The sequence below is a fragment of the Salvia miltiorrhiza genome, chromosome 8 (assembly GCF_028751815.1).
Source record: "Salvia miltiorrhiza cultivar Shanhuang (shh) chromosome 8, IMPLAD_Smil_shh, whole genome shotgun sequence".
NCBI lineage: Eukaryota > Viridiplantae > Streptophyta > Magnoliopsida > Lamiales > Lamiaceae > Salvia > Salvia miltiorrhiza.
The window spans coordinates 44,534,225-44,551,180 of NC_080394.1; positions in this window are offsets into that span (position 1 = coordinate 44,534,225).

Consider the following 16,956-nt stretch of genomic DNA (forward strand, 5'->3'; position numbering starts at 1 on the left):
ATTTCATTTATTATTATGCCCAAATGATAAATGACTCTTATGAAATGAAAATGAAATGTTCATGAAATGAAATGAAATGTTTATGAAATGATTGACTGCCAAAAATGTTTATGTTTTTATATGTATCCTATCTGTGTTGGTTCGCCAACTTTAAAGGAAATCCAATTGGGATCCTATGCTAGACAAAGGTCGCTAGCTAGGGTTAACGTGTACACTCATGGAGACCGCGAGTCGCTTGCGACCGGTCTTGGCGTCCGTGGTAAGGAGGCCTCCTTCCCGGCGCGTGACAGAAAGGACAGATATGGATCATATAGACTGAAAATGGGATGCGCATCCACCTTTATGAAAATGAATGAAATGTTTTAGTAAGCGCAGGTCATTCAAGAAAACCCCTGTGTGTTACTGTTGGCAGTTCAATTTATATATGTATGCATGTTGTATTTTCGGCTTATGTCACTGAGTATTTTTATACTCAGCCCTGCATGTATTTCTAAATGTGCAGGTTGAGCAGGCGATGGAATGGATCGGTGTTGAGCGGATTTCCCTTTTGATGTTTATGTAATGAAACCTTGAGTATGCATCTCCATATGCATAACTCACACGTTTTTCCGCTGCAAACACTCTGACTTATTTATCATTTCTACTTGAACTTATTACTACTTCATTTTAATTAACTTTCAGTTGGGGTCTAGTCGTTATGGCAGACTCGTTTGTGAATTACCCAAGTGGTTATATATATATATACCACTAGTTTGTTATTAATGTTGGTTACTTAGTAAATCCCCTTTAATTTCCGTTTCTTATTGTTCATCCCAAGTCATAACCCCGGTTAACCCGTCATTGGGATAGTGGGCTGTGACAGTATTTTCCTGAGAGCTGACAGCTGTATTTAATAATACAGAAAAGGGGAGGAGGCGCCACTTTCTTAGTGAGGGCTGAAAATTCTGTCTTCTTGGGCTAGGAGACATTGGGCCAGCCCAGGGACCAGATACAAGGAATAAAGATGGGCCTCAAATAAATTAATTTATCCATGGTCAGCCCAAACCATAATTAATTTATAAATATCAGTTCATTCCACTAGAGAACCGATACTGACTTACCCCTTTATTGCCAGTGATGAGTCGGGGCTTGTATTTAAACTTATTAAATCTTCGTATTTAAAATATCCGACATCCATTAATTAATTAGAGCTCTGACAGATTAAATTAATTAATCTCTTAATAATTCCTTAAGTAGTACCACTCAAACTTTATTATTACGCCTGAACTTAATCAACCTGCAGGGTTTAGCGTAATAAACCTTATTGAGCTCCTTAAGGGGATGTCATTATCCTATACCGGATACGGGTACTAATACAGATAATCAAATATCATATATTAACCGCTATCACCCAAGATACAGAGTACTCGAGTTAGTATATAACTTTCACCCATAGTAAGTCAAAGTGATATACGAGTTAACATATATATCTGAATACTTATTAGTATTAAGATTTATAAGTCACCGAGATCTTGATTCTTCACTTAAGTCAGATAGAAGAATACATCTCAATCTGTGGTCCTATCAATACGTAATGACGTACCAGTATAGACAAGTAGCCAAGACAAACTACTTCCATCTATACTGCAGCTTAAACCAATAACTTGTCCTAGAGTTATTTCGGTTGTGATCATATTATATCTCTAAAGGTTATTCCAATTATATGGTCTTCTGTGATCTACAACACACCATATAATCTACTTATACAGAGATAAAGAACATACATATGCAATCATGAACACAATCAGATAGGAGATAAGAATAGTGAAAACAGGAATCATTGTATACAAGCATAAAGTTCTTGCTTTCAGTATACAAATCCAACAATCTCCCACTTATACTAAAGCAAAACTTTTAGTATACAATGTGTCTAAAAACTAGCTATTACAAAAATATCACTTCATCTCTCCCACTTATACTGAAAGTTTTTTCTCTAAGTGGGTGGCATCAACCGCAATCCCATCCCTCGAGCATGCTTCTCATAGGTCTTTTGCGGTAAGCTTTTCGTGAAAGGATCAACTAGGTTCTCCAATGTATCAATCTTTTCTACTAGCACATCTCCTCTGTTTACGATTTCTTGTATGATGTGGTACTTTCTCTCTATGTGTTTTGACGCCTTGTGGCTCCTGGGTTCCTTAGAATTTGCCACTGCACCCGAGTTATCACAATAAATTATGATACTCTTAGGCAAATTAGGGACCACTCCTAGATCCAAGAGGTAGTTCCGGAACCATACAGCCTCTTTAGCAGCTTCCGAAGCAGCTACATACTCGGCTTCCATGGTGGAGTCTGCAATGCACTTCTGCTTTGCACTCCGCCACGATACGGCTCCACCTCCCAAGGTAAACACATAACCAGAGGTAGATCTCTTCTCATCCCGGTCAGCCTGGAAATCCGAATCGGTGTAACCCAAAGGAAATAGACTGTCTGACTGGTAAACTAGCCTATAATCTCGAGTCCATTTCAGGTACTTGAGAATATGCTTTACCGCAGTCCAGTGTCCTGGTCCAGGGTTCGACTGATATCTTGCAACCATGCCAACGACATAGCAAATATCAGGTCTCATGCATAGCATCGCATACATGAGGCTACCTACGGCGGAAGCATAGGGTATCTTCCTCATTTCCTCAACCTCACTAGGCGTCTTAGGACACATGTCCTTAGACAGAGGAATGCCATGTCTAAAAGGTAGCAAGCCTTTCTTGGCATTTTGCATGCTAAAACGAGCAATCACAGTATCAATGTAAGACGCTTGAGATAAGCTCAACATCCTTTTCTGGCGATCACGAACGACCTTGATCCCCAGGATGTACGCTGCATCTCCTAAGTCTTTCATTTGAAACTGTTCGGATAACCATTTCTTTATGTCCGATAATAGCTCAACATTGTTGCCAATGAGGAGGATATCATCTACATAAAGTGCAAGGAAAACCACGTCACCATTGGCATCTAAACGGTACACTCAACTTTCGTTCTCACAACGAGTAAATCCATAGGATTTAATGACCTCGTCAAAATGTTTGTTCCATGACCTCGAAGCTTGCTTAAGTCCATAAATGGACTTCTTAAGCTTCCACACAAGATGCTCTTCGCCCTTTTTCACAAACCCTTCAGGTTGCTGCATATAGATGTCCCTTCCTTCTTCAAGGAAACCGTTTAGGAAAGCGGTCTTGACATCCATTTGCCAAATCTCAAGGTTCATGTGGGCTGCTATGGCAAGGAGTATTCGGATAGACTTGAGCATGGCAACCGGCGAAAAGGTCTCATCATAATCTATACCCTGTTCCTGGGTATAACCTTTCGCCACTAGCCTAGCTTTAAAAGCTACGACTTCACCATCCGAATCTCTCTTTCTCTTGTATACCCACCTACTACCTATAGCTAAGAAGCCATCTGGTAGTTCGGTTTTCTCGTATACATCCATAGCACCCATGGATTCTATTTCAGAAACCATGGCTTCGTACCAAGAATCTGCATCTTGATCTTTTATCGCTTGTCTATAGTTATCAGGGTCGACATCCTTTTGTTCATCAACAGGAAGAAAGATCCGAAGATTCTCCCAAGAACATAAATCGATCGGGTTGAACTACAACCCTCCCACTACGACGAAGCGGTGGTGGTACAGCTGTGACAATGGTTCGTGCAGTATCCAGTGGTGCATTCACTTGCACACTTGGCTGGGGTGATGGAATCGCCTGTCCATTGCCTTCGATTTCTTGAAGGACAATCTCGGACTTAGACTTGTGTTTATCTATATAATCCTGTTCCAAGAATCGTGCGTTGGTGCTAACAACCACTTTCTGATCCTTAGGATTATAGAAATAACCACCTTTCGTTCCCTTAGGATATCCTACAAACAACATTACTTCACATCTAGGTTCCAATTTCTTCGCCTCCTTGTCTAGCACGTATGCAGGACAACCCCAACTGATATTTACTTACCCCTTTATTGCCGGTGATGAGTCGGGGCTTGTATTTAGACTTATTAAATCTCCGTATTTAAAATATCCGACATCCATTAATTAATTAGAGCTCTGACAGCTTAAATTAATTAATCTCTTAATAATTCCTTAAGCAGTACCACTCAAACTTTATTATTACGCCTGAACTTAATCAACCTGCAGGGTTTAGCGTAATAAACCTTATTGAGCTCCTTAAGGGGATGTCATTATCCTATACCGGATACGGGTACTAATACAGATAATCAAATATCATATATTAACCGCTATCACCCAAGATACAAGTAGCCAAGACAAACTACTTCCATCTATACTGCAGCTTAAACCAATAACTTGTCCTAGAGTTATTTCGGTTGTGATCATATTATATCTCTAAAGGTTATTCCAATTATATGGTCTTCTGTGATCTACAACACACCATATAATCTACTTATACAGAGATAAAGAACATACATATGCAATCATGAACACAATCAGATAGGAGATAAGAATAGTGAAAACAGGAATCATTGTATACAAGCATAAAGTTCTTGCTTTCAGTATACAAATCCAACACGCCTCTGCTGTCATAGTGAAGGGAAAAGCAGCTAGTCTGAAGTGTTCCTCCGTTACCTCCGTAGGGCGCTTCTGCACCTTGCAGATCTTGATGAATTCGCTTAAGAAGTTGTACGGATCTTCTCCCTTTTTACCATAGTATTTCGGGAGAACATTAAGCAATCCAAGCTTAATCTCAATACTGGAAGCAGCTGCCGGCATGCGGATCGGAGTTGGGGGGTCATTAGCTTCGTGGCTGGAGAGATCACACAGTCTAGGGTCGTCAGCCATGTCGCTCTCAGTACTTGGAACCGAAATTGAGTCGGTTTCTTCTTCAAAGTCTGATTATGTCTCTGAGTCGTGGTCTGTTTGAGCAAACAGAACCTCGTCAGCAGCTACAGCACCGGGCTTCTCCTCGATGAACTGCTCCGTTCGATCCGATAGGTCGGACTGTGAAGCCAGCAGATCCAGTAGCTTCCTCGCCTTAGCCTCCTTTCTCAGTCTCTTTTCTGTTTTCTCGATCTCACTTTCGTCGAGGAGGTTCGGCTTGGAAGATCTGCTCATAAACAAAGGAAATAAAAAAAATAAAAATAGACAAAGGGAAAATAATTAGTTTAACACCGCTCCCCGGCAACGGCGCCAATTTGGTGGACGTCGCCAACCACCAAATAATTCCTGCGGAATTACCAAAATAAATTAGTTTAATGGTAAGCAGGGTCGATCCCACAGAGAGCAGTTAAAAACCATTCAATTCCCTAAATCTATAAAAATGGTGATGCCACCACGCCTTAACTTTGAAGAAAATATTAATTAACTAAGAAAACAAAATTAAATCAAATAAAATACTCTAGAAATAAATCAATAAAGAAGGTAATTCGGCTCAAATAAATCCACACTAATTTAATCTCTGATCCTCGACGCAATAATTAATTAATCCCTATTAACCAACGAGTTATAGGATACCGTGATACGCACTGACATACCCCAATTCCTACTTACTATGTTGATAGACAGCTAGATACGCTAGTCTTGTCTATTTCCCTTATTAAAATATAACCTAGCTGGATACGTCAGTCTTAGATTTAATATTCTAATAGCATTAAGGTGAAGGAACCCCATTTATATCAATTATCCTAGATACGCTAGTAATAATTAATATACCAATTAATTCCTACTACGAACATGGTAGTTTTGCCACTAATCAGCCATATTCCAACAATTACGGATTGGAGGTGCTAATTGACTATAATCCAATTAAACCTAAGTTGATCAGGCTTAAATAAAATCAGAATTATCATTGAACCTAGGAATAAATTGAAATCAATAGGAACCAATTTTTAAACCAAATTAGGTCTCACAGATCATAAAATTAAACCAAAAGTAAACATAGAACAAGAGAATAAATTAAATTGCAAAGAAAATAAAATAACCACTCTGGAATGAAAAGAGAAATCGTCTGCACCAACAATTGAAGCAAAAGGATGAACGTAATCAAAGTAAACTAATAAATCTAAGTCTAAAGTTGCGGCTGCCAAGGGAAAGATGATCTCCAGCAAAGATGAGAATTAGGGCAATATCTGAAAGACGAAAACTAAACCCTATTTATAGATTTCAAATCCTTCTTGATCACTATGGAAGTTGCCATGCAAAGTAGAACTCTAAAGGCAATAAAATCGTGCAAGATAAGGCAACTTCCAGTTGGCGTACTCAGCAAGTAATCTCCACTATGGCGGAAATCGCGGCTCTCGCCAGAGGAACGGCTGTCGTCAGAGAAACGGACCTTGCCAGAGAAATGGCTATCGCCAGGGGAACGGGTCGCGCCAGAGAAATGGTGATTTCTCTGCCTAGTGATTTCTCTGCTCTGGAACCTTTCGGTTCCTCTGGCGAATCACTTCGCTGCTCTGGAGATTGATTTCGCTGCTCTAGAGATTGGTTTCTCTGACGCGGGGCTTCGATTTCGCTGCACTGGCGCTTTGATTCCTCTGGCTTCGATTCCTCTGGCTTCGATTCTTCTGGCTTTGATTATCCATTTCGCTGCTCTGGAGATTGGTTTCTCTGACGCGGGGCTTCGGCTGACTTCTCTGGTCTGGAGAGTGCGGGCTTTGGCGACAGAGCTATGCCGCTCTGCTCTGGCTACAGAGTTATGCTAAAAACACCCTCTTTAGCCCCGAAATCTCCAAAATTGTATTCTTCCATCTAAAAACCTAAGTCTCCTGCAAAGCATCAAACAAGCCATAAAACGCACCAATTTCCAGAAGATTCTCTTAAAATAAAGCTCATATAAACCCCAAAATTTAGCACAATTAAGCATAAATCACACGGTATCCTATAACTGGTTGGTTGATAGGGATTAATTAAATATTGCGTCGAGGTTAAGAGTTGAATTAGAGTGGATTTATTTGAGCCGAATTACCCCTTTTATTGATTTACTTCAAGAGTATTTATTTGATTAATTTTGCATTCTTAGTTTTAATTAATTTTTCTCAAAATTAAAGCGTAGTGGCATCACCGTTTTTATAGAATTAGGGATTTGAATGATTTTTAACTGCTCTCTGTGGGATCGACCCTGCTTACCATTATACTAATTTATTTTGGTAATTCCGCAGGAATTATTTGGTGGTATACGACGTCCACCAAATTGGCGCCGTTGCCGGGGAGCGGTGTTAATCTAATTCTTTTCCCTTTGATCTATTTTTTTTTTGTTTTATTTTTGTTTATGAGCAGATCTTCTAAGCCGAAACTCCTATACGATTGTGAGATCGAGAAAACCGCAAAGAAACTGAGAAAGGAGGCTAAGGCAAGGAAGCTACTGGAGCTACTGGATTCGCAACCCACCTTGTCCGATCGCACGGAACAGTTCGTCGAGGTGAAAACCAGTCTGCCGCTGCTGACGAGGATCTGTTTGCCCAAACAGACGCTGAATCGGAGGCAGAAATAGATTGTGAGAAAGAAGTTGAGTCGAGTTCGAACGAAAGCACCGAAGACGACATGGCTGTCAACGATCCTAAGCTGTGTGACCTCTCCAGCCACGAGGCCGATGACCCACCCCCTCCCATTCAGATGCCGGCAGCTGCTACCGGTATTGAGATCAAGCTTGGACTGCTTAATGTTCTCCCAAAGTACTATGGCAAGAAGGGTGAAGATCCTTACAATTTCTTGAGCGAATTCATAAAAATTTGCAAGGTCCAGAAACGTCCCACTGGAGTTACAGAGGAGCACTTTAGATTGGCGGCTTTCCCCTTCACCATGACAGCAGAGGCGAACTCTTGGTTCGCGAGTCTTCCACCCAATTCTATCACTTCATGGGCAGAGATGAAGAAGCTATTCCTGGAACATTTTTTCCCTCCCACCAAGACGAATGCGCTAAAGAAGGAAATTAGTGGAGTGAAGCAGGAGTACGATGAGTCACTGAGCACATACTGGACTCGATTCAGGAGGTTGGTGGATAGCTGTCCAAACCACAAGTTTTATGAGGGCGACTTGCTGCAATATTTCTATCAAGGGATGACGGTAGATACCAAAAATCTGGTGAATTCATCAAGTGGAGGAGCATTTTCTCAAAATACTGTGAGCGAAGCTAAGAAGTTGATTCAACACTTGGTGGAAGCTACGAGAGAGTATGAGGAACCACGCATTCAATTGCTCAAGAAAGTTGCACAGGCAAGTTCCTCTAACTTTGAGGACAAGTTCGAAGAAAGAATGGGGAGGATGGAAAGAATGTTAAGTACTGTGGTGGAGAAGGTGGCAAATGCTGGACAACCGACAGAAAAACTATGTGGAGCATGTGGTAACTTTGGCCATACAAGTTTGCAATGCGCAGGGGGCGACGGAGATCTTCAAGCCCAAGTAAACTCGTCTCACAACTTTTACAGTTGTTCTGATCCACTGCCCCCTTTGCCCAAACGGGACCCCTACTCGAGCAACTACAATGCGCCGTGGAGAGATCACCCTAATGATCGTTGGAGAGACCAAGGCAATCAAGTGCAGCAGCAGCAGAGCTATAGACCACCTCATCAAAGAGGATTCCAACAAGCACCACCACCTCCACAAGAAAATCAAGGAAAAGCTCTTGAAGAGATGATGAGAGAGTTGATTGGCTCACAACAATTGTTGCAAAATAATTTGCAAACAACCAATGAAGCGGTGCTAAAACTCCAACAGTCTCAAGCAGAGCAAAGGGTTCAGATCGAAGGGTTGGCTCGTCAAGTGTCTCAGCTTGCAACGTCCGTGAATCAACTCAAGGGCCATCAAGGCAAGTTACCATCTCAAGTCCAATTGAATCCGAGGGAGAACGTTAGTATGATCACTTTGAGGAGTAGCAAGGAGTTGAGTGAGCCCACATGCCAGAATTCAAGTGGATGTTCGAGCAAGGCCTCTGGAGTTGAATCTCAATTGCAAAAATTCAAAAATTCTAGAGGCAAGGTGGATTCTGCAATCCGGAATGCAGATCAGTCCAGTTTGGCCAAACAGAACGATGACCTGGCAGCTGTGCAGAAAGGAAAAGAGGCAGAACACAAATTGGTTGAGGGTGAGCAGTCTAAGGTTCATAAACCTTTGAGTCTACATGATCCCGAGATCGAGATACCTGTTCCCTTTCCTAGGAGGTTAGCAAAGAAGAAGCCGAAGGAAGAGCTAATGGATTTCATGAAGATATTTGGAAAGTTGGAGATTAATCTTCCTTTTCTCCAAGCACTCAAACTCCCTCATCTGAGCAAGTTTTTAAAGGACTTCATCGATGGAAAGTCTAAGAAATCTGGAAAGATTGTGATGGGTGAGAACGTGTCAGCAGTGATACGAAAAGAGTTGCCGCCCAAATGCAAGGATCCAGGTATGTTTTCTCTGCCATGTTACATTGGTGATACTAAGATTGAGCATGCTATGTGTGATTTAGGAGCTTCTATTAATGTCATGCCTTTAGCTATTTACAATAGTTTAAATGGTGTGAAGTTGGTAGATACTAAAGTTGTGATTCAGTTAGCCGATGGATCATGTGTGCACCCTGAAGGTTTGCTTGAAAATGTCCTTGTGAAAGTGAATAATTTTGTTTATCCTGCTGATTTCTATGTGGTGAAAATGAGTGGTATGCAGTCGAAGGAGTCAGCTGGTGTTCTGTTAGGTCGTCCTTTCTTAAGGACCACTAGGGCAGTCATTGATGTTTATAGTGGTACTATTTGTTTGGATTATCATGGAGAAAAGTTTACTTTCAACATTGATGATACCATGAAAAGTCTCCATGTTGTTAAAACTGTTTGTGCCACTAATGTTACTGACCCTTTTGTCCAAGAACATCTTGAGACTAAATCTGTGCAGGACAAATTTCTTCATGTTGACCCAAAACTCGCAGGTTCTGGACATACGGGCTGTTTGCCCAAACGGAAGCCACGCGACAGAAGTCTGCATTTTGATGTGGAACCACCCGACTTAAAAGATAAGTGTGTGGAGGAGCTTCGTCTTGAAGCTTATGACGCCGCGATGTGGTATAAGGATCGCACCAAGATGTGGCACGACAAGAACTTGCAAGGAAAGACATTTACAGTCGGCCAAAAGGTACTTTTGTTCCAGTCAAAGCTGCGGTTGATGACCGGAAAATTGAAGACGAAGTGGATTGGCCCCTTTGTGATACAGTCTGTTTGCCCAGACGGGGCGTTAGAGATTCGAAGTTTAGACACGGCTAAGATATTCACCGTGAACGGACAACGTTTGAAGCCGTACTATGATGCCTCTTCTTTGGTTCCAGCGGAGTCTGTTTCGCTGCTGCTTCCGGGCACGTTTTGAGCTCTTGAGCAGTCGAGCCAACGACGTTAAATAATGGCGCTTATCGGGAGGCAACCCGACTTTCTTTCGCTTTTAATTTTTCGCTTTTGTCGCAGCCCGATTCCCGGCGCTAGTGATAGCGGGGTACGAGTATCGATACGACTATTTTAAAAGAATAAAAGACAAGAATAATAGATTGAACATCAAGCGGAAGCTCGCATGAAAAAGTGCTAAGGAAATCATCATAAATCAACTCCAAGGGTATAAACGTCAACCTCGTCATAACTTCGTAATTATCAGGAATTTCAAGAACAAAAACAAAGCGGGTATAGTTCATTTTTCATAAGGAATCATAATATTCAGAGTATTGCAGCAAAAGGCGAATCGATTATATGTATGAAGACATATAACCACGAGTACATTGCTTGATTCAAAAGAAAACAAAGTATCTCAATCATCAAGACTTTATCGACAAAAAGGAAATGCGATAAAGTAAATACATCAGCTAAACAAATCCCCACCAGCACCAGACCAATCTCGCTCCTCGCTTAGCCTGCACATTTAGAAATACATGCAGGGCGTGAGTACATAATACTCAGTGGGCAAACGCCGAAAAACAAGAAAGGTGCTCTTAGAGCTATAGGTTTGAAACTTGCCACATCTCAGCAATACACAGGAATAAGTTTAGCGTAAATGAACCTGTGCAAGCAGTTTTAATAAACATGATATCATAAGGAAACGACTGCAGTCAAAGATCTCAACATGTATGCACCACATCTACAACACAACAATATCAAAGGTACTGAGAAGTAGGCCTCCATCTCAAGTACCGTGACCGGCCGACCCGAAGACGGCTCACAATCACCTCTGTGCACAAAATCCCTCTTGTGGCAGGACCGAATTCGTCTCATCAGTAGAGGGTAACACACAAGTTATTATCAACAAAAATCGGCAAGTCAAACAGTTCTCAAACATCATTTATCTCAAAACATTTGATAAACTCATAACATCATCAAAACAGTTTAGAAAGCTCGTATGATATATGTATACTCAAAATATTGCCCACCTGAAGTCCTTCGCTAGTTTCGGAAAGAAAACAGGCGACTTACTTCTTCGTCTCGCTTGGCCTTCATAAATCATCATTATCGTCATCGAAGGTTCATGTGATAAAACAAACCTTAGTCAGAAACTCATTTACTAAAACCAATCTCATCTCAAACTATAACTTCTCACTCCACATCTATTTACCCAAATACATCTCGATCCCTAGGTATACTCAACTTCTAAGGATTCACAAGTCCTACTCTCGACTTAACACTCAACTCAGATCAAACTCATAGCAATCAAGCACATAAACAAGCATAAACACATAAGCATATCAAAACACACATAGACATATCACAAACAAACTTCATTCTGCACTGACACGACTTCAAAACCTCACCAGACTCTGTACCTAACTCCCCTGGAGTCGTAACGTATACCAAAAGAAACCTCTTTAAGTCTAGTTTCATTTAAAAAATAGTAGGATAAAAAACTCCAAGTATTTTAGGAGATATGACTGTTTTACTACAGTCTACCATATTCGGCAGTTTTTAGCAACCGAAAAGTTTGATTTTTGAAAAATCGTAAACGTTGTCAAAAAGGTCTGAAAGTTGGTGGGTACTTAGCTAAGACACTCAGGTCTCAACCATAAACATTTGGGCTCCAGAACGCTAAGGAAAGATACTGGAAAAGGTGATCTTATTGGCTACTCACCGAACAATTCGGCAGAACGTAGCAGTTTTGGTTTTGCATTTTATAAAAATAGTAAACGAAGTCCAAATGACTTACCGGTGTGCTCAAAACTCTCAAATATACTTACCATAAAATCTTCATGGTGTTTGGGTATCGAAAACCCCTCGAAAACAGTAGATCAGTGCGTCATGAAAAACGACTCCGAAACATACACACAAGCAAACATGCTCAACTCAACATTTCTTCAAAGCAAACTCATCAAAGCTCATTTTAAGCACTTATAGCACTAAAAAACATTCAAGTACAACATAATACTCATAATACTCAATCTCGACTCTTTTCTTTCATCATAAACTCAAATCTCATGGAAAATGTTTCAACGAACGCATCAACAAATTCTCTTTTCATTTTCATGCTCGAAATTACTCAAATACTCAAACATGATCTTTTACACCATATAACTCATTATACACATATTTATTCTCTTTTTATCATGTAAACTAAACTCTAGTGAAAACTCATGTATCAACATAAATCTCTTAATAAAACATGACAAAAGTTCACAAAATGGTCATAGAGCAATTAGACTTCATTTTACCAAACATCACACTCACATCATACAAGAACTCAAAAACTCATACAAACTAAACTAAGTCAAAATTTTACTTAGCCAATAAAAGACTTAATCAAAGATAAAAAGACACTACTATTATGCTTAAAACATATATCTTAAGCCAAATCACTTAAATAACACATAGACCAAAAAGTCCTAATTTTTACTAAACTAAACTCTTTGAAAATCTTATAGACACATATGAATCTTTAACCCATTCATAGATCTATCATTCTTAACCAATTTATCTCACATATAAACCATCAATTACAAATTAGAGCATAGATACACATATCCCTAATTTTATTAAACTAACTCATATCAAAATCATCAATTGACCTCATATACTCAAATTACTCCATCAATCATCATCATATACATCTCATGGACTCATCTTCATCATCAATTTATCATTTTAATCATTGACTCAAAAGTTCCCATTTCTGGGTAAACTAAACTCCATCGAACTTTCACATCTCAAGGCACATACTTCACAACACACATCAATCATCAACAAACATCATATAAATCTCATTTTTCACCCCAAATCAAGAAAAGAAAAAGAAAATTTTTTGAAGGGGTGAAGACCCACTTTTTCGAAAATTTAGGAAAAACGGAGGGGGTGATTTTCTTGCTTCAATCTTTCAAGAATACTCACATACAACATCATTCAAGCAAGATTTATGGAATACAAGGTCACTTACCCAAGTTTCTTACCAAGATTCACACTTTCTCACTCTAGCTTTGAAGCTCTTCTTCAAGGATTCTCTTGAATATAAGTAGCTAGAATGTGTTTATGGAAGATTTAAGAGTGGATTGAGGTGTTTGGTAATATTTTTGGAAGCTCCGAAGGTCTTCTTCAATGGAGGAAAATGAAGGAAAGTGAGAGAAAGAGGGAGGAGGTGTTGGTCGAAAGTGGTGAGTGAGGGAGAGAGAAAATATTTTGTGAGATATGAATTGATCTTGCTAATCTTTGGGGAGATTTGAAGATCTTATGAAATATTGGGCATTTATTGCCTTGATCTCTCTCTCTCTAAGCTCTACACTCTCTCTCTAATCTCTACACTCTCTCAATAATCTCTACACTTGGCAATTTGTGGTAATTAGTCACATGGTAGGGAAATTAAAATAATAGTGTGAGAAGGGTGATTAAATATTAATCACAATAATTATGGAAATATTACTCATTAATAAAATACCATAACTTAATTATCCATGTGACCAAAATAAAATAATTATAGCACTAATATTAGTGCACTCACTCAATTATAATATTCCCCTTCGTAGGAAAAATCATTTAAAAAAATTATGCTTGGAAAAATTTTCATAAACCGGCATCATTCGATTTCTCAGTAAAAATAAATCGCACTTGCTTTGGATACTTAATCAAAATTCCAAATGCTAAAGTCCTCAAATAAAAATCATAATAACTTGCTCATAAAGACGCACATAACAAAAATCACATAATCAATCAGTCACGTAAGTTCACATAATATCACGTCAAAGCAGCCGGCAAACACAGACAAACTAGACGTCTCTCAGACTGACTCTTTTCATCAAGGGTTCTCACTCTTTCTTTCTCGACTCTATTTCCAACTCATTATTCCTATTTTCTTAATAGGACAGTCAATCTCTGATAACTCGGTATCCGGCAACTCTATTCCCGGTAGTCGGAAATAAAATAAAATCTCAACTCAATTCAGTCAGCATCTCTAACTCAACTCATTTCTCAAATCTCTTCACTTTAATTCTATCATTGGTTTGTCCACTCATATCTCTATTTAAAAGACAATCTGTCTTATCTGGTCATAAAAAAAAATCTAGCATCTTGATATCTTAGTACTCTCAATAGTGTTAAGACACTAATTCTCAATAAGGAAAAGTACGGGGTGCTACATCCTACCCCCCTTAAAAAAAAATTCGTCCTGAAATTTGAGTTATTCACCTTCGGGAAAAAGCTCAAGATACTTTTCTTTCATCTTCTCTTCATGTTCCCATGTTGATTCTTCCTAACCGTGATGTCTCCATTGAATCTTCACCAACGGAATTGACTTGTTCCTCATTTGTTGGATCTTCCGGTCCAGTATAGCATCAGGTCTCTCCTCGTAGCTCAAATCTGGTTCCAGGGACACTTCTTCTTGGTGGATGACGTGTTTTGGATCAAAAACATACTTTCTCAGTTGAGAAACATGGAAAACGTCATAGACGTTCGCGAAGCTCGGAGGCATCGCTAGTTTATAGGCTACAGGGCCTACTTTATCTAGTACATCATAAGGTCCTATATATCTCGGTTTCAACTTTCCTTTATTAAAAAAAATGATACACTCCCCAAGATAGGGAGAACTTACAGAAAACGTTGCCTTCAACGTTAAAAGAATCTACCCAAATCTAGAAGTTCTTGGAGTTGCAGCTTCAACTCTTGCAACTCTGCAGGGGCCATTCTACACGGCACTTTCGACGTCGGTGCGGTACCGGGTTCAAGGTCAGTCGTAAACTCAAGCTGTCGATCTGGTGGTAATCCCGGTAAAGTTTCAGGAAAAACATCTTTGTACTCTCGCACGACTGGCACGTCATCTACGTTTGCCTTGGATTCCACTCTCTGGTTCAGATATACAACGTACGCGGTTGTATCTTTTCTTTGTGAAAGCTTCCTGGCTCGCAGCACTGAGATGATGACCGTCTTCTTCTATTTTCCCACAATGCCAATGAAGGAAGTAGGTTCTTGGCCTGGTGGCTGGAAAGATATCCGTCTCTCCTTGCATTGTATCTTCGCATGGTTTTCCTCTAACCAATCCATTCCCAAAATTATGTCCAAGTGCCACATAGGCATCAATCTCAGGTTTCTAGCCTTAAGCTTAATCGATCTTAACTCGAATTCTAAGTAAGGGCGCACGGGTAAAACTGTAGTAATTCCGCCTACGGGTGTGGTTACTCTTAGACGTTGCGGAGCAGGCTCTATATTCAATTCTAAGGTATCGACACAAGTATGAGAGATAAAAGAATGTGATGCTTCGGTGTCGAACAAAATTACTATAGGTACGCCTTTTAACTCGCCTATACCTATCAAAACCCCTCGATTCTTGTCCGGTGCTTTCTGCTTAAGCGAGAACACTTTTTGATGATGCGGTTGATTTGCCTACGGGGCTGGTTGTTGTATTCCAGTCTGTCGTAGTCGATAGGCTGGCTATCGTCGCTGTGGTGGCGGTAGCGGTAGATTTCCCTCCATCGCCTCGATTTCAGATGAAATTGACTCGGTCTTCCTCCGCTTCCTCCTTGTTTGACGATTTGGGCATTGATTCGAATAATGTCCAACTCTTCCGCAAGTGTAACAGCTATTCTGTCTCATCTTGCATCCTCTCAGATGTAATTTATTGCACTTCTGGCAGGATGGTATTCCTCTTGGTCCTTAAGAAACTGTTGCGGGGCAGTTGGGCCAACATAAGGCCGTTTATCTATATTCTGATAATAAGGTGGTGCATTTTTACTCTGCCACGACTTCTTGGGACCTTGGCTTCGATCGTCCCATTTTCTCTTTCCTTCTTGCCCTCGTCCAGAAAAAGGTGGATTTCACGTTTGAGTGCTCTAATTCGATTGGGGTGCTGAAGCTTGAATCGCTTTCTCTGGCTGCATTGTTAGTTCCATATCTAGCGCTCTATTTAATGCTCCAGTACACATAAACGCACTCTGACTCGTTAAATCGACTCGAATCTCTTGTCTTAATCCTGATCGAAACAATTCTGACATCTTCTCGTTCGCCTCTACTCGATATGTGGCACACCGAACCAAGTTACAAAACTGACGATCGTATTCAGCTACGGTATTATTGCCTTATCTCATATTAACAACTCTATTTCTTTCTTTATTCGGTTTTTCTTTCTCAGCGGTAGTCTAAGGGAACATATATCAACCTTAGAACTAATTCTCATAACTCACAAATCATAAGACTCTTACTCAACATCATACTATTTTCTCAATTTTCATAACTCAATGTCAAAGACATAGTTCATGTCTATCATCGCAACATCAGATCAAAGCTCTACTCAAGCATAGAGACTCTCTGGTCATCGTCATATAGATATATATAAGAAAATTTTCTTTTTCGAGAACTCTCACTAATTGCGGGGCATAACAAAAATAAAACATCCCCTAATACTACGACGATGCTACATCTATACTAGTCGTCATCTTAGTCTACTATTGTGGAATACATTATCTGCTCTAATCTGTCATCTCGATCTCCTTGAATCTGCTATTGCCTACTCTGGCTTAGCATCACTTCTTCTCATCCTCGAAATGGTTAGCTTTTTGCATACTTGGCTA